This window comes from Saimiri boliviensis, chromosome 10 (genome assembly GCF_048565385.1).
Source record: "Saimiri boliviensis isolate mSaiBol1 chromosome 10, mSaiBol1.pri, whole genome shotgun sequence".
Lineage (NCBI taxonomy): Eukaryota > Metazoa > Chordata > Mammalia > Primates > Cebidae > Saimiri > Saimiri boliviensis.
Window position 1 is genome coordinate 38,674,559 of NC_133458.1, and position 22,563 is coordinate 38,697,121.

The window sequence follows — 22,563 nt, forward strand, 5'->3', positions numbered from 1 at the left end:
TAATTCTAGAACACAACTTGAACCCCAAAGACATTTTCCTCATAAAAGAAGTAAGTTCCCGAAAGGTTCGATACCATATGATTCCATAACATGACATTATAGAAGAATGCAAACAAACAAAAAGATTGGAACAGAGAATAAATCAGTAGTTGCCAGTAGTTAAGGGTAAGGGAGAGGGTCAGGTTAAAAGGGTTAATATGAGGGAGTTCTTTGGCATGGTGCAATTGTTCTGTATCCAGCTGGGATGGTGGTTACAAAAATCTATGCATACATTAAAACTTGAAGAACTCTATACCAAAAGCAGTGAATACTACTGTATATACACTTATTTAAAAGAGTAAAACAATAAAAGTTAAAAGGAAATTAACTTTGACTTCACTCACAGGCATCAAGCAATCCTCGTTGTGTCCAGCTGGTAGTAGATTCCAAGAGAGGATGCACTGCTGTCTGTGCCAGCTAAACCAGCAGTACCCAACCTTTTTGGCACCAGGGAGTGGTTCTGTGGAAGACAATATTTCCACAGAGGGGGTGGGAGTTGCATGGGGAATGGATGAAACTGTTCCATCTCAGATCATTAGATTCCTATAAGGCGCTCACAACCTAGATCCCTCACATGCATGTGCAGTTCACAATAGGGTTTGTGCCCCTATGAGAATCTAATGCCACTGCTGATCTGACAGGAGACAGAGCTCAGGCCTTAATGTTGGCTTTTCCTACCACTCACCTCCTGCTGTGCATCCAGGTTCCTAACAGGCCACAGACCACTAAAAGTCCGGGCCTGGGGATTGGAGACCCCTGAACTAAATATTTTGTGCATTTTTAATTAAATAAAATATCCTTGCTATTTGCAATTATGTTTAATTACCAAAAGTCATTCCAATTGAAAAACAAATGCTCATAATTATCACTATTACATAAAGTTCACATTAGAATCAATATTACTATTTGAACAATTTAGGATTGATATCCACACAAATAATTCTTTTTTTTTTTAAGTCTTTGGTCTTCCATCAACACATTTATAGCTTTGTATCTTATACTAACTTCTCTTATTCAGCTTGTTTCATCTGACTTCAGTGTTATTTCCCTGGTGCATATTCTCAAATTCAAGGATTTTTATTTATATTATTTCTTTCCACTAAATTATCAACTAATTCAGAGATAAATAAGGGCTCTTCCTAGCTGACCTTCTTTTGAGTCAGGAAGTGAAGTTCCTTATGGCCAAACTTTTTATTTAGAAAAAGGAAGAAGGTGTTAATTGAAAAGTAGCAAAGAAGATAAGTGATAATTATTTCCTCTTAGCAATATGAATGCAATAGTCTAATGATGGAATACTATGTGTTAACTTCTTGTGTGCAGTACCGAAGAATGGTTATCATGTCTTAGAGATGCTAATGTATAACTTGGTAATTTGGGAAGAAAAAGCATGATTTAACTGGACAGTACTAAACATGACAAATTATGGGGCCGTCACTCTTAGCCTTCCAAGGTGAGAAAAGATTAGGCAGAAGCTACTTTCTAATGGACAGTCAATACATGCAGAAATAGTTTCAGACACTTTCTACTTGGGAAATATTTTACCATATCTTTCTGTGAGTTACTAACACATTTTAAATTAAGAAAAATAGGTTGTAACCAATATTTTATAATTAAAATAATTATTATGCTTTTTTTCCCATTTCTACCAGTACAGACAACTTGTATTTAAGAGATGGATGTTGTTTAAATTGATCTCACGTCCCAAAGAAGTGCTTGCTAAGTCACAACTCTGGTTGTTTCACTGATGCAAAGATTACTAATGATGCTTCAGGTACAAACATCCGTATTAAAAGAAGATATGTTTCATTAATCTGGGTTTAAAATTATATTCCCATACCGAAGTAATTAATCTCTTAATGATGGAGTTCATTATTTCTATAAGGAAGTTTGAAGGAAACATAATGATATTTCTAACATAAAAATAAGTAGAAATGTATCCACATGTGTAAATGTCAATCGATTAATTAAATTGCAAAGAATAGTATAAACTGTGATGTACTCCAAATGATATGCTCTTAACCAATATTTTTGAAGATATTGAGAAGAGAAAGTAGGGGGCTTTTTTCCCCACACCAGAATGCCAGGAATATAAGGTAGAATTAGAGCAGTAAATATTATAACAACATTTCCTAGTACTCACTCCCCCAAAAAGGGCTTTCTAAAATCAGAATGCGTATGTTCACTGCAGCACTGTTCCTAATAGCAAAGACGTGGAATCAACCCAAATGTCCATCAGTGATAAACCAGTTAAAGAAAATGTGGGACATATACATCATGGAATACCATGCATTCATAAAAAGGAATGATATCATGTCCTTTGCAGGAACATGGATGGAGCTGGAGGCCGTTACCCTCAGCAGACTAGCACAGGAATGGAAAACCAAACATTGAATGTTCTCACTTACAAGTGGGAGCTAAACAGTGAGAACAAATGGAAACATGGTGAGGGAACAACACATACTGGGGCCTGTAGGGGGCTGCAGAGGAAGGGAGAGCCTGAGGAAGAATATCTAAGGGAGGCTGGGCTTAATACCTAGGTGATGGGTTGATCTGTGCAGCAAACCACCATGGCACACATTTACCTGTGTAACAAACTTACACATCCTGCACTTATATCCTGGAACTTAAAAGTCGAAGAAAAGCAAATAAATAAATAAATAAATAAATAAACTTCAAATTAGAAGAACTTATTTTCAAAATGAAAATATGACAAAAGGCTACTATCTAGGATACACAAAGAATTCTCATAACACAATAATCAAAGTAAATACATAAAAAGATAAAATATATGAATAGACAGCTCATAGAAGAAAACATGTAAATGGCCAATAAGCACATGAAAAAGTGGTTACTATCATTGGTCATCAGGGAAATACAAGTAGAACCATTATTAGAAGCCCCTACAAATAATAAAGAAAAAAAAACCCTACAAGAAAAAAAATTAAGAATGGCTAAAATTAAAAATATATAGACAATAATAAATAATGGTGAGAATGTAGAGCTACTGAAACTCCCATATATGATTGACAGGAATGTAAAAAGCTTAAAACAGTTTCTTTTTTAAAAAACAAAATAGATTTGAACAAATATGTTTATAGCAGTTTATTCATTATACCTGAAAACTAGAAACTTCTCAGGTCTTAATAGGAGAATAGATAAAATGTGGTAGGTTCTAGAGTGCAAAACTATTCAACAAGAAAAAGAAAATAAGTATTAACACAGACAACAGCACTGATGAATCTCGAAGCAGTCTGCTGAGTGAAAGTAGTTTTAACTAAAAGAGTAAATACCACATGATTCAATTTATATAAAATCCTAGAAAAAGTAAAACTAATCCAGCCAGAAAAGAAACAAAAGAATCTTGGTGGAGGAGGGGGACTGAATGGGAAAGCGTATGTAGGAATCTTTCTGAGCAATGATCTGTATCTTGATAGGGTTTTGAGTTACATAATTACATGTATTCATGTGTACTCACCTCATAGTATACTTAGGATTTGGACATTTCATTTTATATAAATCTTACCTTAAAATATATAAATGTAAATATGAAAGTCTAATTAGGCTGGGCGCGGTGGCTCAAGCCTGTAATCCCAGCACTGTGGGAGGCCGAGGTGGGTGGATCACGAGGTCAAGAGATCGAGACCATCCTGGTCAACATGGTGAAACCCCGTCTCTACTAAAAATACAAGACATTAGCTGGGCATGGTGGCACCTGCCTGTAATCCCAACTACTCAGGAGGTTGAGGCAGGAGAATTGCCTGAACCCAGGAGGCGGAGGTTGCAGTGAGCCGAGATCGCACCATTGCACTCCAGCCTGGGTAAAACTCCGTCTCCAAAAAAAAAAAAAAAAAAAAAAAAGGAAAGAAAGTCTAATTAATATGTGCTCTTAGACATTTTAAAGTATTTGAGGGGAAATACTGATGTTTGCAACTTACTTTGAAACGCATTAATAGAAAGGACTGATGGATGGATACAGGGCTGTACAGATGGGTAGGTATGTGATAACGCAATATATAGAATAGAAGAGCCTAGGTAGAAGATATATATAAATTCTTTCAAATCTTAATGTCTGAAATTTTTTTTCAAAAATAATGAGATTAAAAAGGCACTTACAGAAAACGTGATTTTTATGTGATTTAAAAATTTTTCAGTATGACATTTTAAAGATGATGGGGATTTGGTCATAAACTTAGCATAACTTAGGTTTAAGTACCAACTCAACTACCTTCCATCTGTAATTTTATATGCAAGTTACTTTGCCTTCCTCAGCTGTGGTTTTTCTATTCTATAAAATGAAGATACTAACAATTGAGCAACAGAATTGTAAAGATTTTTACCTAGGAGAGAATACTAGCCCTTTGATAACTACAGATTCTTCATCATTCCTCAGTATTTCTCATATCCAAAGGATTATAAATCGTTCTACTATAAGGACACATGCACACGAATGTTCACTGCAGCACAGTTTACAAAAGACCTGGAACCATCCCAAATGCCCATCGATGATAGACTGGACAAGGAAAATGTGGCACATATACACCATGGAATATTACGCAGCCATCAGAAACAATGAGTTCATGTCCTTTGTAGGGACATGGATGAACCTGGAAGCCATCATTCTCAGCAAACTGACACAGGAGCAGAAAATCAAACACCACATGTTCTCACTCATAGGCAGGTGTTGAACAATGAGAACACATGGACACAGGGAGGGGAGCGCCACACACTGGGGTCTGTTGGAGGGAAATAGGGGAGAAACAGCAGGGGGTGGGGAGTTGGTGGGGGGATGGCATGGGGAGAAATGCCAGATATAGGTGAGGGGGAGGAAGGCAGCAAATCACACTGCCACGTGTATACCTATGCAACAATCTTGCATATTCTTCACATGTACCCCAAAACCGAAAATGCAATAAAAAAAATGTAATTCCAGGAATGTCATGCCCATGGGAAAGATTTTTGCAGTGTGTGAGAATATTTGACCTTGTGGACTTCTAATAGTATCTTCCAACTCTAGGATTTCATGTTTGGAAATGTCTCTACAATTATTTTTCTTAAGATTTGGGTATTCTATTGTACATAATGTTACCTTAAAAATAAAAATAAATATTAAACTCTAGTTAACAATATGCATCCTTTAAATGTTTGAATATAAGCTCAACTTACCAGGACATTGTTGAATTTAATGTTATTTACCCATTCCACAACCTAATGATACGAAATACTGCATACTGCTTTAAAAATCTACAGCAAAATTACAGCAGCCCCCAAAAGAATGAAGTAACCATACTTATTAATCTTATACTTAATTTATAAACTTTCTTCTTAAGGCTACTTAAGCTCTTGTAAGCACTTTGAGGAAAATATCATCGCTAGAATGGAGGAAGCTACCTTTAAATCTCCACAACAAGAAAAAAACTTTAAGATTTATTGACTGGCAAAAGGAAAAAAAATCTATCAGGTCCAAAATGAATGTTTTATATATATGTATAGTTTTTCTAATTCACTATAAAAACTTGATTCTGACACAGAAATGATTGCTCGACACTCCTTTGAATGAGCTTACATGAGAAATCCTCACTTTATGCTTCGTCATCATCATGGCCACCATCAATTATAGCTCATTACACTGGCTCTAAAGAGAAAGAGTCTGGCTTGGAAGGCCAGCGCAGCTGGGAAACACTGCGAAAATTCGGCATGCAGAACGCAGATAGAATTTTTGCGGCTTTCTATCAGAAAAGGTTTTATAGCAAAAAGTAATGTAATCAGTGTACTTATCACAGTTGTAAAAAAGGTTTAAATTTGAGTTTGCTTGTTTTTGGAATTAAGCCTTTTGGGAAATAACAAAGCACTCTTTTATTGTATGCCTTTTAGAAATTTCTTAAGAATGAATAGTTTTTATTAGCAAATTAAATGTGTTAGAGATAAAGTTTATTGTCTTTAAACACGGGAAAATTCTGTTTGGGCACATCTTTTAAAATATTACCTTTTGAGGAAACCTGATTTCCCCGTATCTAAAACAAACTACTTCAAAATGCTGACATTTTGAATTCTACTACAATGTTATATTTTGTGTGTATGTGTGCTGAAAATTAACTCACCATTTCCATTTGTCCAGCCTTGTTCTTTAAGCTAAGCTCCTCTAATTGGTTTGAATTTCTGTTCTTAGATGTAATAAAGCAATACATTTATATATGAACATATTCAAATAGAAAATATCTACAAATAAGCTACATTTATAGCATTTCTGCTAAATGTGAAGGTTACCCTCTTAAGAGAGCTTCCCCAAACATTTGTATCTCTAGAGCTAAGAGAAATTACTATAACACAATGTATTTTTACAATGCAGAATGACTCCTCACATAAATAAGAAAAAGAAAATTGAGAATATGAAACTTTTAATAGGTGCTGTGCATATTAAGAATGTATCAAAAAAGAAATTCTACTATGAGCTATCATATCAAGTTCTTCCAGAATAGTGGTCCTCAACCAGAGGTGATTTTGGGCCCCAAGCAAACACTGGCACAATCTAGAGACATTTTTGGTTGTCAAAACCAGGGGAAAGGGATGCTTACTGGCATATAATAAGTAGAAAATAAGCATGCTGCAGGACATCCTACAGTGCACAGGATAGTTTCCCAAAACAAAGAATTATCCATCCTGAAGTGCCAATAATGTTGCAGTTGAGAAACTCTGTTCCACAGGAAGAAAATAAGTCAAATTACAAAGCCCATTTAATCCATTAAATATAGACAATAAAACAATTAATAAAGGTGATAATATATATAACAACCTACACATTAAAATTGGTGACAGAAAGAGCAATAAACCTTCCCAGCTTCACTTTAATGTGTAGGCTTCCCAGGCTGACACAACAGGGGGTTGAGTCATGTACATAAAAGATGTTAGTATACCTTCCTTGTAATGATGACAGAAAGCCATCTGCATGGCAGACTCCTTCCTCTGGTTCTAACACCACCACCAACACTACAACACTGTTTCAGCAACAATTCCCAGAAGTCGTAGAATTGCTGAGAATTAGTCATATAGTTGTAAACTACACTTCTCTGCTAGCTCAGGCTCCATTGCTGGATTGACAGACTCCATTTTCCGTTTATTTTTACAAATTACCATCTGTTGGAGCAGTCCCTTTAACCATTAGATTGAACTACATTGGTGAACAGAGGTCAAAGACTTTTTTCCTAGGTTTTTCATGACCTCTGTGTACATGAGGAGATGCAAGTGGATATTTGAGTTTGAGGCACCACCCAAGTCCACTTACTAGAATCATCCAGTCCCCCCTACAAATCTTCACACCAGAAGCCACTGAGCCACATCACGATAAGTTCTGATTTAAAGAACCTCTCCAAGTATTGTTAAATGGCCATGCCTTACAAGTAAGGCTCTAACAGGTACCTAAAGTAGAAAAATTCATAATAGAAATAACCGTCACATAAATCTATCTTAATAAAGTTTATTGTTGTCAGAGCTTGCTGGCTAGTCATCTATTATCCACCTACCATGCCCCAGATTAATTTTCAGCCTTTCTCTGTACCCTTTCTCTATTCCTCAAGATTCTGAACCATACAGACTGCATCTTGCCAACTGGTTCCCATTTGTATTCAGCCAGTGGGAGGTGGCAGTATCAGAGGGTAAGGGGAGAATGATGTTTGCGTATTCCTCGCTCTACCTAAGATGTGTTTTCTAACAGTGTTTTTATCCTTCTGTTATAGCAGTTCCTGTCCTGCACCTTTTGTCCAAAAACTCCAGCTGTCATTAGGCTACTAATGCCATCTCAATATTGCTAGTCTCTAAATTATTCAATTTCCTGGCTGATTTCCTTAATCCTGACATAACATTCTAAATTCTTTCTTCCTTAATGTCTCATGTTATCTGAGTTTGATGGTTTCTTTCTGGGACTCTGATTGTTATAATGGATGTTCTACATGTTACACATATTACATACATTTTTAACCACCCTATTCATGTAATAACTTAGTTTCTTCAAGCTGCAATAGTAGGTGAAATTCTCCATAAACAGCACCTATTAGAAGAGGACCAACCAGGAAGGCAACTCACTGCTAGCCACCACCAAATATATTACAGTAGCTACAATTTAGTAGTTAAAGATTAACTTCCATATTATCAAGATTAATAGGGGACATGAATGACAAGATCTCTTATGACATTCTACAATATAAAACATTCACTAACACCAATAAAATTAAACTAATTTCAGCACTAGGTCATTTTGCATGAACAATCATTTCTACTGATGATGTGTCTGTCAGATCACTGTGTTATTTTTAATATATAGCAGGAATGCAAATTTATCAGACAGTTTACAGCACTGACAAGTTATGCTGATCTCAGCAGTGTTGCCAAGCAAAAAGAAATATTATATGAGGGCAGCATTTGTTCTATACAAAAAAATCTAAGCATATTTCTTCCTTATTAAAATTTGTTCATGGAAACCATTTTCCACAGGTAAGTGAACAGTAAAAGTGTTTGCAATGTGCTACTTTATTCCTATCCAGAGCAGACAAAATGAGAACCATGTTTTCATAAATAAAAAGCAACAGACCATGTTATTGCCCTCCTCTTTAAGTCCTCTACCCATAAATGTATGTGCAGTGGGGGAAGGCTCTGCTTCAAAATGGACAATGGAACTCAATATTGATGAAATTTGCTGACGGTCAGTTTTTGGATAAAATGTTTCAGCACAGAACACAAAGGCCATATTTCCTCTAAATACAGCAGGTTTAATTTGAATTGGCTAGTTGATAATAAACATAGTGATTACAAAAGTAAATCAACTAAGAAAAATACCATACTACAAAGAACTCATGTACTACATCATTTCCGACCATGTTCTAACCGGTGAAGAGTTTAGTTAAAATCTTAGTGCACCAGAAGAGTTGCCCAACATCTTTGGTATGAAATTCAAATTTAAAATAATTTAGTATAGCTTACTTATTTAAAAAAATCTGGCTACATTATTAAATCACTTGTAATGCTTTGATAATTCATAGAGAGCATAAACATAGAGGTAAAAGAAAAAAATTTGTTGAGGCATGATTAAAGCACCTAACATTTACTCAACTTCCCTACATAAGTCAAATTCATAGTATATTCTGAAAGACTGCTTGAATAAGTGATTATGTTATCTCCATTGATACAGGAATTTTTCCCTTATGTGCTAATTAGATGCAAATCTTAGGCATAACATTATCCTCATTACCTAGGCTTTGCATATATAAATAAATTTAAAAGATACCAGTCATCAAGAGAAAATAAAGCTAGTGTCCTCCCTATTTTCTATCACAATGCACTGCATTTATGTAAAAATAAATAACTCTTGATTAAAGGGATCTGGCTACAGTAAATCATTGAAGAGGCTAAAAGGAAAACCTAAATAAGATATATGCATTGATGTGTACTTCAGAACTAAATAAAAATCACTTTATAATCTAGATGTATAGTTTAAGAATTTATTTTTACAGCTGGAAAGCCTAACAAGTCATTATTCATTAAGCATCTAATATGTAGTCAGATTACATATTAATCTGATTAATACTGCTAGACACTCTTAGGGACACAGAAATATAAAGCATTACCATTCAAAAAGCTGTCCTTACAGAGATAAAATATAGTCTCATAAAGTTGTTAAATATCTGACAGTATGTGACTATGATATGATAGTACATTGCTATGAGATGATGTCATAGTTTAGGTTTTCAGCCATACATTCACATTCTTTACTCAGTATTAATAGCCCCCACCCTATATACAAGACACACACACACACACACACACACACACACACACACACACACACAATTTCCAGAGTACCAAAGCCCTTCCAGCATTGCTCGTCTTTCCTGAAGTCTGTCTTTACCTGCTCTCTAGTGAAAATAAACCCTTTTCATGACTGCTTCTGTTTTTCCAAACTCCCACCTTGAAGATTTTACAGTAATATTTTGATCAAACAGGTAATACTGTTACAATAAAGAACATTTTGGCCAGGTGTGGTGGCTCATGACTGTAATCCCAGCACTTTGGGAGACCAAGGCAGGCAGATCACCTGAGGTCATTAGTTTGTGACCAGCCTGGCCAACGTGGCAAAACACCATCTCTACTAAAAATACAAAAATTAGCCAGGAGTGGCTATCTACTCAAGAGGCTGAGACAGAAGAATCGCTTGAACCTAGAAGACAAAGGTTGCAGTGAGCCAGGATTGAGCAACGAGTAAAACTGTCTTAAAATAAATAAATAAATAAATAAGAAAAAACAAAAACATTTCAACTCTGTCTACTCTGAATATTAACTTTCAAAGTAAAAAGAGATTTTCTTTTTCTGTTTTTTAAAATTTCCTGTAGCTTACAACTGTCAGCTAGGTATTACTCATAATTTGTATTTAGTACTCTTTTAATAATAGTTTGAATGTATGTATTGATTTCACTTTTAAAATTCTATTTTCTAATGAACAACAAAAAATGAAAAGGGCCCCATTACAGAATGGCTTACAAATGTAATATTTAACCAAAATTAATTCTCACAACAATCATGTCATAGACACAACTGAGCCTCAGATAGATTTGAAAGCTTAACTGTAGTTTCAAAGTTCAAAAATGGCAGGGGACCAATCCAAATCCATTCTTTAAAGGGGAAACCTTGCATTGTTTCTACCATTCATTTGTTCAGAGTTTGAGCTTTTATCTTATTGGGCTGGGGGCTGAAGCCTGAAAGCCAGACCCAGGTAGCTATGGCAAAGCTGGCAGGTGGCTTTTACCATAGGGTTGTGTACTGGCAGACACCATGAAAGGATGAGAACATATTCAAAGCCAGTATAGCCTAGTGGCTCTTAGGAAAGAGTAAACTCAACAGCTCTGAATATGTATGAGAGTTTATAGTCTTACAGCTAGGAGAAATAACACAAAATGTTGCAGACTTAACGCCAGATATAGGTGAAGGGGAGGAAGGCAGCAAATCACACTGCCATGTGTATACCTATGCAAAAATCTTGCATGTTCTTCACATGTACCCCAAAACCTAAAATGCAATAAAAAAAGAAATTAAGAAAAAAACTGGGATAGAGGTACAGAATACCTGAAAACAATAGGAAATGATTAGTCTCACCTTGGGTGGTTGGTTCCTCAGGCTTAGAATAGTCCCCAAGAATAAGTTCTAAACTGTGAAAGGGAGGGAAGCAAGAAAACATTTGGTGCCTGAGGTATAAAACAGTAGTCAAAGTTGATAGAGTCAGAAGGCTGGTATTTTCAAATAATGCAAGTTTTACTAGAAAATAAAGTTATGTTACACAGCTGAATAATGTGAAAGAAAATTAGAAAAATTAACATTTGATGCTCATTAGAATTCACTAAATTTTAGCTAAAACTTCCAGCACAGATTTGAGAGTAAAAGTGTATTCTTGTACAATGTATAATTTATAACTACTCAAAAAATATAAAATTGCATTATGAAATCTACAGCTTATTTTAATACTTTCCCTCAAGACTAGTGAATTTCCCAGTGTTAATTTTAGAAAAAATGTGTATTCTTTTAATTAATCAATACTTGTAAATATAAACTACGATGAGTGCTATGTAAACTAAATTTTAAATTAATTTGAAAAATACAACTGCATTTCCTGATACAAGTATGAATTATCAATTTGTGAAACTCAGACGCCACCTATTGTTCAGAAAAATAAATACATCTTTTTTGAGTTCTATTTTTGCTAACAACTTAACATGTCTCTGGAAAAATTGAATATTTTACCCATAAAGCAGTCTGGGGTCTCCAATCATACAGAATAGAGTTTTCAAGGACATAAAAATATAGAGTAAAGTGCCCCTAAATTTACCTTAGTTTGGAAGAAGTAAACCATCTCTAAGTACCCATTTCTTCAGAGGAGTGTGTTTTACTCTAGTAACTTTTTTCATATGTATATAGTTTTTAATTGAAAGTTTTAACATTATTGTCAATCTGCGTGCAGTTATAAAAGATAACACAGAGTAATCCCATTTACTCTTTATCCTGGTTTCACCCATGAAAAATGACTAAAATATCATCGACACGGTTGAGATATAGAATAGTTTTTGTCATCACAAGGATATCTTATGTTGCCTTTTTATAGCCATGCCTACATCCTTCTTGCCCCACACTACCTCCTTAACCTTTTACAGCCACTAATCTGTTGTCTATTTCCATAATTTTGTCATTTCAAGAATGTTCTATAGAAGGAATCATACAATATAAGGACATTTGGGCCTTGCTTTTTTCATTCAGCGTTAAGTCTCTGGAAATTTATACTGGTCCTGGTATGTACCAATAGTTTGTTCTATTTTATTGCTGATTACCATTGTATGATATGGATGTACCACTCCATCTAGGTCATCTAACAACTGAGAGGTCCAAAAAGGGCTGGAAAGTATTGTATGATATGGATGTACTACAGTTAAACAAACTTAGGAAAAGACTACACTGAAACAAACTGTGGCACATCCATATCATACAATACTACTCCTCCCCTTTAAGGATATCTAGGTTGTTTCTAGATTGTGGATATTACAAATAATACTGCTATGAACATTGGTGTATAGGTTTTTGTGTAAACATAAGTTTTTCTCTGGTATAAATGCCTAGGAGTGCAAGTGCTGGGTTGTATAATAGTTACACGTTTAGTATTTTAAGAAATTGCTAAATTATATTTCAGAGTTGCTGTACTACTTTATATTTCTATCAGCAATGAATGAGTGATAGAGCTTCTTTGCATCTTCACCAGCACTTCACATTGGACTTTTTTATTTTGGCCATTGTGATAGGTATGTAGTGGTATCTCATTAGTTTTAATTTCCATTTCCCTAATGGCTAACGATGTTGGACATCTTTTCAGCTGTGTATTTGCCATCTATATATCCTCCTTGGTGAAGTGTCTTTTCATTGATTTTGTCCTTTTTCTAACTGATTGTTTTTTACTACTAAGTTTTGAGTGTTCTCAATATAATTTACATACTAATCTTTTATAATGTATGTAATTTGCAAATATATTCTCCTATAATATATTGTAGCTTGAATTTGTATTCCCTATAACAAAGTCTTTCGCATAACAAAAATTTCCAATTTCAATGCAATCTAATTCATTGAATTTTCTTTTAATGGACTATGCCTGTGGTGTCAGGTCTGAGAGCCCAAGCCCAAAGATTTTCTCTATAACTTTTTTCTAAAATGTTTTATACTTTTATGCTTTATATTTAATTATATGATCCATTTCTAGCTTATTTGCATAAAAAGTGAGACTTGGGTCAAAGTTCAATGTCTGGCCTATGAATGTATGGTTGCTCCAGCTCTCTTTATTTGTTATCTGTCCTCTATTGAATGGCTTTCCTATCTTCATCAACATTCAGGCATATTTGCTTAGGTCTATTTCTGGGTTCTCTCTTCTGTTTCATTATGTTTCTATACCTCCATCAACACTACTACACAGCCTTGCTTGCTATAGCCATATAATGTCTTTAAATCAGGTAGAATGATTCCTTCCACTTATTCTTTTTTCAAAATTGTGTTAGCTTTTCTAGTTCCTTTGCCTTTCCATATAAATTTTAGGATAATCTTGTCTATATCTACAAAATATCTTGCTGGGATATTTGTATCTTGTATCTTGCAACTTTGACAAACTCACTAATTCTAGTAGTTGGTTTTTGTTTGTTTGTTTAGGTTCCTTGGGATTTTTTTATGTAGCCAATTATGTCATCTACAAATCAGAACAATTGTATTTTTTTCTTTACAACCTTTATGCCTTTTATTTTCTTTTCATGCCTTTATTATGCTATCTAGAAATTATATTACCATGTTGACTAAGTGAAGTCATCTGAATCTGAAATTTTCTTTGTGAAAAAATATTTATTTACATTTCTTTAGTAGGGAGAAGTCTATTTAGTTTACATTTTTCTTCACGTGTCATAAGAATTTTCAAACAATATACTTCTATATGTTTTCTTTCCAGCTTTGTCCTTTTTTTATACATGTTGCATCTCCATATTTATATATATTACAAATTTTTTAAAGGTAAACTTCCTATTCCTCTTACATTTGCTATTTCTACAATCCTTTTTTTCTTTTTTCTTTTTTCTTTTTTTTTTTTTGAGATGGTTTCACTCTTGTTGCCCAGGCTGAAGTGCAGTGGCAAAATTTCGGCTCACCACAACCTCCGCCTCCCAGATTCAAGCGATTCTCCTGCCTCAGCCTCCTGAGTAGCTGGGATTACAGGCATCAACCATCAAGCCTGGCTAATATTGTATTTTTAGTAAAGACAGGGTTTCTCCATGCTGGTCAGGCTGGTCTTGAACTCCCAACCTCAGGTGATCTGCCCACCTTGGCCTCCCAAAGTGCTGGGATTACAGGTGTGAGCCACTGCACCTGGCCTCTACATTACTTTCTTTATTCATATCTAACTTTCCATCTCTTGTCATACTCCTTCTGCCTAAAGAGCGTCTTTTACCATTTCACGTCTGCTGGAAAGGAATTATTTCTGCTTTTTGTTGTGTAAAAAAGACTTTCACCTTCATTTTTTAGAGATATTTTCACTGGGTATTTCATTCTAGGGTTTACTTTTTTTCTTTCAATCTGTGTTATTAAGATGGTACCCTCTATTGTCTTCTGGATTGCATAATTTCTAAAAAGAGGTCTGTTGTAATTTCTTTCTTGGTTACTCTCTGGGTTAACTTTCTTTTTTCTTAGGCTGCCTTCTGCCACACATAAAAGCCAAATTGAAAAACCATTTTTGATCTCAAAATTTTCACAAAAGTCAAGTATTCTTAATTACAGCCATTCATAAGTAATTTTGATCTTCCTGTCATTTCTGATACACAAATACATTCGAAGTAAAATATTTACCACAGAAAACGTACATAAATATGATATTCACAAAAGTGACGAATTTGTTTTACTTCTCTAAAGAAAATACACCATTGTTTTTAATATTTCTAATTAGCCACTCTGTGTGAGAACATAAAGAATCACTGTAATTCTGCCTATTTTTTAAGATATTTCTTTAAATGTCAAACAAGCTGCTTCAAAATGATATAAACTGATTTCGTTTGGTGGTATTAAGCTTTATTTTCTCATTGACTATATCTACCTCTAAAATTAAGGAAGAACAAGGACATTTATTCTTCTGATACATAATTTTCCTATTACACACACAAAGCTCAAGATAGTGTATAAGTCAAGATAGACTGTATTTTGATATGGCTAAAGAAACTTCAGTGGCTTACGACAACAAAGATTTATTTATGTCCATGCTAGATGTCCACTGAAGGTTGACTGAAGCTCTGCTCTGTGTCATCTACACCCTAAAATCCCGATCAGAGCAAGTGATCATACCAAGCTTCAAATCAAGGAGGTGGCAAGGTATTTCTGAAACATACTTCAGTCTACTACAGTTAGACTTATATGCAGACAAAAACTCAAATTTTCAAGTCTGGGTCATCAGTTGTCATATGCTGCAACCTACATTTGCCTAGTTTTGATCATGTGCCAATAGGTGAAAAACATAAACCTTCAATCAATTAAATAGAATATTTTTCAGAAACTATAGGAAATGAATATAAAAGATGGCTATGAAGAATATCATTTAAAATAAAAATTTATAATTATGTGTGGGTTTCAATAATCCTGACATTAGAAACAACCATAAAGATACTAAAGTAAAAGTTAGGTATATTTTAGCCTAAGAAATACTGAAAAAGTCACATAATTACTTAATCTTTCCAGCCCAATATCAAAGTAAGAATTTTATACAAGAATAGAGTAATATACTTTATACTTCTATAAGAATCTGTTTTTATTTTTCTTTTTTCCTTTGTCCTCTTTCTCCATGTCTAAATTAGATAATAGAATGCTCCTTTTCTCAAGTAACCTCTGAGTTAATGATTCTCAAAATCCATGGGCAGGGTAGCAGGACAGGGAAAATTTGTCACACCATAATCACTGGCAGCTTTTTGAAACAAAATATCTTCTCATTTTTCTCCCTTCCATAGTCCTTTATCCCCACCATCACCTATCACACTCTGAAACATATTTTTCAGCTATTTTTATGGCTTTCTACAGGAAGACAGCAAAAGTTAACCAGAGATTCTATACCAACTTCTTTCTACCAGCCTTGTTAGAAACAGTATTACAACCATAGACTCTGTCATGGAACCTGCAAAGACAGAGTAGATATACACCTAAATGTAGCTACATTTGAATAGATGTTATCTGTCTACAAAACTTTACCTTAGACACTATGGAATATCATTCTTTAAAGCCCTTTGAAATAACTAATTTATATTAGTTACTAAAAATATTTGTAGGATAAACATATTGATTGTAAGCCACTACCATTCAATTTCACCTAAATGAAAACAGAGCTCTATTGAAGAGAAAAAAAAGTCAACTAGTAGAAGTTAGGAAATGCTTAAATCCTAGACCACTGTAGCATAATTTGACATACTAGGCAAATGACATTACAAACACCTCAAGCATTTAGGAGGAATAGGACATGAAAGGAAAGAGAAAATATCTACTTTTGTTGTAGTTTCCCTCGGATCCAGTGATGGAGGGTATGTTTCAACATAGACAGAGGAGTGATCCATAAGGTTATCATTTAAAAAACTCATATACTTTATTTACAGTGAAAAAAATTTAAAGATGATATCTTAAATATCTTAAGTTCTAAGCTATATTATTCCTTTTTATTTATTTTCATATTTGTTTTAGTGAAACTAAGTTCTATTAATTGATGAAGAGACCTAGGTGCAAAAGATTAGAATATTTATTTTTGTTCATATTTTTGTATGACAGAACTAAGTTGGAAATTTTTCCTGACCCTCTAGGCAAGCACTTATTTCTGTTACACAACACAAAGTTTTTACTTCCAGACTGCCTACGTTGGAATAATTTGGTGATGCTAGACACTACTCCCACCACAAGTTGTAAAATGGGGAAAATCTGATGTAAAGCATGTAGTCTTTTTCTGTGAACAATTTGAACACTAACACACTATTAACTGAAGACTGTTAGAGAATTACATGTTCATAATATAACTTCCTATGGCAGCTTTTACCTTGTGGGCCTGATAAGGTACCAGATAATTTATTTTTGCTTCCTTCAGAGACAGTTCTTCAGAGATTGTTAACTGTCTATAGAATTCATAGCATGGCAATCATGCCTTTTATCTTGTCATAGGTATTTAATATACATTGTCAATTTTGTGAGGTTTGAAATATTTTTATATGTAATCATTGACAGTATTACTGTTAAAAGGCTCTTTCACTTGTAGCGTCTGAGATTTGGGAACAAGGTAAACAATACTGAGACAAATTCAATTAATAGAATATCACAACTTTCTTTATCTTATAGTATCTATCAGACTTAGGCAGCTTCTATGTCTGACTCACAGGAGGAAATTTTCACAAAATTTGAAAAGTAAATGCATATCTATACTACATATCAGCTCCTATTTCTTTATAATTCACTGCCTTCTATCACCATAACAAGTCAGGCCCTTTAATGTATAGAAAGATTCACTATTAAGAGAGAGGCCAAAGGAAAGCATCATTATTTTCCTTTTCTAGTGCATTACCCCAACTGTTGCTTTTTCTCAGGAATTTTTGATATCCCATTATTATAGGAGCAATTAACTAATAAAATTCCAGTGGCCTCCTGAACTCCTACCTTCCAAGTTCCTATTCTTATACATTTTCTTCCTTAAGATCATACTTTGATTCTGTAATAATAGTAATAGAAACATTCCAGGGCATCAGAAGATCAACATTTTCCATAAGACTTCAGGGCTTCTGCTAGCATTCAGATTCTTCAACAACCCCAATTGTTTTGAGTTCCAGAGTAGGCGTGGCTCACTTAGGTATGAAGGCCTTCAGTGTACACCCAAGCCTTTTAAATAAAATTGGATGATTCTTCTCGCAAGGATGTGTGTATGTGACTAAAAGAATGGTAGGGTACAGATATCTAAACCTGAAGCAGAAATCAGAAATCCATTGTGACATTCTATTACATCTTAAATTTATCTTACTTAGATAGAAAGGAGAAGTTTCTTACTAACTTTCAAGAAACATAAAAATAAACAATGATGATTCGTAAAACACGTTCCCTTCCTTATTGTCTCTGAATAGTCAATCTCCAGAAAGCAAGATAGAATTCTTAGCTTATCATACTTATAAATAATAATCATGATAGTCTATTAATCTCATGTGCTTCTAAGAAGAAGAAAAATGACACTTGATGTGGGTGGCTCAATTTCATTTTCTTCAGAATCTCCATTATGTGTACATTCTTTCAAAATTCAGCATTCCTCAAAAATTTTAGTTACATAGACTACATAAATTTTTATACATATATTTTTTACCTTATTTTTTATTTATGTCTGAGTTATCAGGGACATAACCAATATTAAACAAACAAAAAAGTAATGCAACTATCTCCAGATACACTTCTTGTTAATGATTGAGCAGCTTATTTCAAGGAAAAAAGCAGACCTATTTTAATGTGGAAACTGAATCAGTAATCTAAACCAGCTCAACAAAAAAAAACCTAGGACCAAATGGCTTCACTAGTGAATTCTACTAAACACTTAAGAGTTAATGTCAACCTTCTCAAATTCTTCCCCAAAATAGAAGACAAAGGAGCACTTGCAAACTTATTAAGCTAGCATTCCCTGATATCAAAGAGAAACATCACAAGAAAAGTACAAGTCAACATGCCTGATTAAATTAGATGCAAAAATTTTCTACAAAATACTAGTAAAATTAATTCAACACCACATTAAAAGATCATACATCATGACAAGTGGGATTTATCTCTAGGATGCAACAGTGGTTCCATATACAAAAAATCAATCTGTATAACCATGCTCATTAACAGAACTAAGGGTAAAACTCTCATGACCCTCATAATGAATACAGGGAAAAAAAACTTTTGACAAAATTCAACACTCTTTCATGATAAAAACTCTCAACAAACTAGAAATAGAAGGAAATTACCTAAATATAATAAAGGCCATATTTGAAAAGCCTGTCACCCACATCATTCTCAATGGTGAAAAACTCAAAACGTTTCCTCTAAGATCAGGATCAAGAAAAGGATGCCCACTTTCATCTCTTCCATTCAACAAAGTACCGACGTCCTTGACAGAGGAATTAGACAATAAGAAAGAAAGAAAGGCATCCAAATCAGAAAGGAGAAAGTAAAATTGTGTGTTTGCAGATGACATAATCTTCTAAATAGAAAACTCTAAAGACTGCAAAAAAAAAACAAAACCCACTTTGAATTAATAAACAAATTCAGTTAAGTTGCAGGATATGAAATCAATATACAAAAAGCAACTACATTTCTACATACTAGCAACCAGCTGCCTAAAAAATAAATTAGGAAAACAAATCCATTTGTACTAACACCAAAAAGAATAAACTTAGCTAGGGAGGTGAAAAATTTATATACTGAAAGCTATAAAGTATTGATAAACTCAAAATTTTATATATCAGAAGCCCTGGCATAAGGTGGTGGGCTACCTGCCCAGGGTCTCAAATCAAGGTGTCCACAAGCTGCTTTCTCAGCTAGTGCTCAAAGTTCTGTTCCAAGCTCATATAGGTGCTGGAAAAATTTAATAATTTGTATCTTCAGGGTTGAGATTCCCATTTTCTTGATGGCTATTGCTTAGGGGATGCTCTTTGTTCCTAGAAAGTACTCTCAGATCTTGCCACTTGGGCTCCTTCATACTCAAAGTCAGCAAGAGAGTTTCCCTTACCTCAGATCTTTCTCATACTTTCATCTCTGACTTCTGTGCCTAAACTATGGACCTAGATTTAAAGGACCCATGTGATTAGGTCAGGCCCAAACAGGTTAATCTCCCTTTTGCCATTTAAGGTAATTACAGGAGAGGTAATTACCTCATCATATTCACAGATTCCATGCACACTCAAAGGAAGAATACATAAAAGCATAGGTCACAAGGTGTCATTTTACAAGTTTGCCTAAAGCACAAGATTTGGGGAATCATAAAAGCTAAAACATAATTTGTCAAAGAAGGTAAGGTAAGAGATTTTCAATGTTACCTCTCCAGTTAGCTAAAAAATCTTATAGACCATGAGATGTTGTTTATCTTAGTACTGTTATGCATAATACATGCCTGACACATAACAAATACTCGGTATTTGTTGAATGGAACACTTGAATTCTCTTTGTGAATACAGAGTTCTAAAGCATGCACTGATTAACCTTACTCTCCAGCACCTTCAATTGCCTTAATTGTTCAAGGCAATCAGGTGTCCTAGATTCCGCTTGAAGTTCCCCACTAACTGAATATGCCAGCAAAATCCCAAATGAAATAGTTCCTAGAAAACGCACTATAACTCCAATCGCTATGTCCATGAATTATGAAAACCCTGAATATGAAAAAATTCAAAAGTAGCAAATCAGTCAACACACATTTACATGTAGTCTAGATGCACAAAGTGGTCATTTAACATAGACATTCTTTGGTGATAACTGAACAAGTCTTCTGACTTCTAGCCCTTCCTCTTGTTAACTCTACTAAATAGAAATAATGAAGTATAAAAATTGTAAATGCTCCAACAACTGAAAGACATGTATAGTTCACTAAACATTTTATTCATTCATTCAACAAATATTCCATTCAATAAATATTTAATTTTAATAGGTGCCTACTAGGTGCTAAGAAATGTAGTAGATATGGAAGAGAATACAAGTTCATTCAAAATGACAACTCTTTCATAAATCATAACTGATTTATGGATCCCTGTTTACTCAAATAGCTTAAAACTTAAAAACTTGGAAGAAAGGTTTTCTCCCTACAAGCTATTGTGAAAAGATCAAATTGGAAACTTTATTTTGCAAAACTGAGCAGCATTAAGATTGTCCATTGGATGGCAAATCATTACACAGTGAAATGCACAATAGAACAAATATTTTATAGAATTATAGATTTTGTTATGAAGGTACTTTTTTTACAAATGAAGCAAATGACAAATAAAATATTCCAAAAGCACCTCAAATCTTAATCTTATCCAGAATAAAATTCTTTGATACTCCTATTACCTTATTATTGTTTATGAATCAAAAGCATGGCAAAAAAAAAAGAAAGAAAGAAAAAAGACAAGAAATGAAAGGTTATAGAAAGGAAATCTTTCTTAACTGTGGGGATTAAATAAGAGGTGCACAATTATTTTTCATTGAAATAGGTGTAAATAAGACAAAAATGTGCCATAAGCAACTCTGTGAGTAAAACAGTCTAGATTGTAAGACTGAAATCACTTACAAATAATAACTATGTCTAGAAGAGAAATATTAATGGTCCTGTGAAGAGAACCTATTCAAATCTGTAGTAATTAGGTAAAGGATAAATATATTATTGGGGGTGGAGTTTATTGCTGTAAGAAATAACTGAAAAAATCTGTTAAACCAAAGTTAAATCAACTACATACTATATGTGAATGTGTATTTGTAGTCTCCACATTTTAAGTATTAATGAAGGTCATTAAGAAAAAAAACAGGAAACAGGCAAAGGTTAGGCCAGGCATTTTATATTATTCTCCCAAAAAGAAATCAAGTGGTTAATAAATATGAAGATGTTCCCCTACCACCAGTATCCAACTGGTAGATTTTGGAGATTGCTAATACCCAGTGCTGCTGGATGAGAAAAGAGGCACAGGCAAGGGTGATGGGTAAGTAAATGTATTCTCTTAGAAAGTATATAATAAATTGATCCAAAGTTTTCTGAGGCGATTTAGGAGCATCAAAGGCTTTAAAATATTCATTGTTTATCCAGAGAAATCATTTCTAGAATTTTACACTCTGAAAATAATTGGATGAGTATAAAAAGTTGTGTGTATATAAGGGCTTAGCAAAATGTTATTTATAATTGTGAAAATCTGAAAATAACCTAAATGTTCATCACATAAGATTATTAAAACTAAATAGCGGCATATCCATTCATACCATTCAATATTATATAGAAATTATAATTTTGTTGTAAAAGAATGTTTCATGACTTGGAAATCTGTTTGTAACAAACTGCTAAGTGAAAAAAGTAGGTTCAAAACCAAATGTGACCCCATCATTAAACAAACAAACATATATATGTACACATTTATACAAACACACTATATGTACACATACTATATATACAATATATAGACATATACTATATAGATAAATATATAGATATGTGATGTATATATTGTTATATGGATTATATATGATGTATTAATAGAGTTACATTTAAGTTAAAGGATTGGGGATGCTTTTTATTTTATATTCCTTTGTTTATATTTTCTAATGCTTCAAAAGAAAATGGCAAAATAAATGCAGTAAAGAACAGCAATGAATCAGCAGAATCATCACAACAGGATCCTAGCCAGCAAGCAGGAGTGCAAGAAACTTATTTTTTATATTTAGCATTAGGAGAAGATCATCTCACTCTAGAAGTCCAAGGCATCCACTATG

The 22,563-nt window shown here is 33.9% G+C and overlaps 1 protein-coding gene across 1 annotated transcript in view; it reads right to left on the reverse strand.

Annotated features, from left to right (window-relative positions):
- Window positions 1-22,563, reverse strand: part of ANKRD7 (ankyrin repeat domain 7) — a 1,180,453-nt gene that overhangs the window by 1,121,678 nt on the left and 36,212 nt on the right. The window contains exons 7-8 of the mRNA XM_010343808.3: window positions 19,125-19,225; window positions 11,176-11,228 (exon numbers count right to left, since the gene is read on the reverse strand). The gene's annotated coding sequence lies outside the window, so the exon portion shown is untranslated. The remainder of the gene's footprint in view (window positions 1-11,175; window positions 11,229-19,124; window positions 19,226-22,563) is intronic.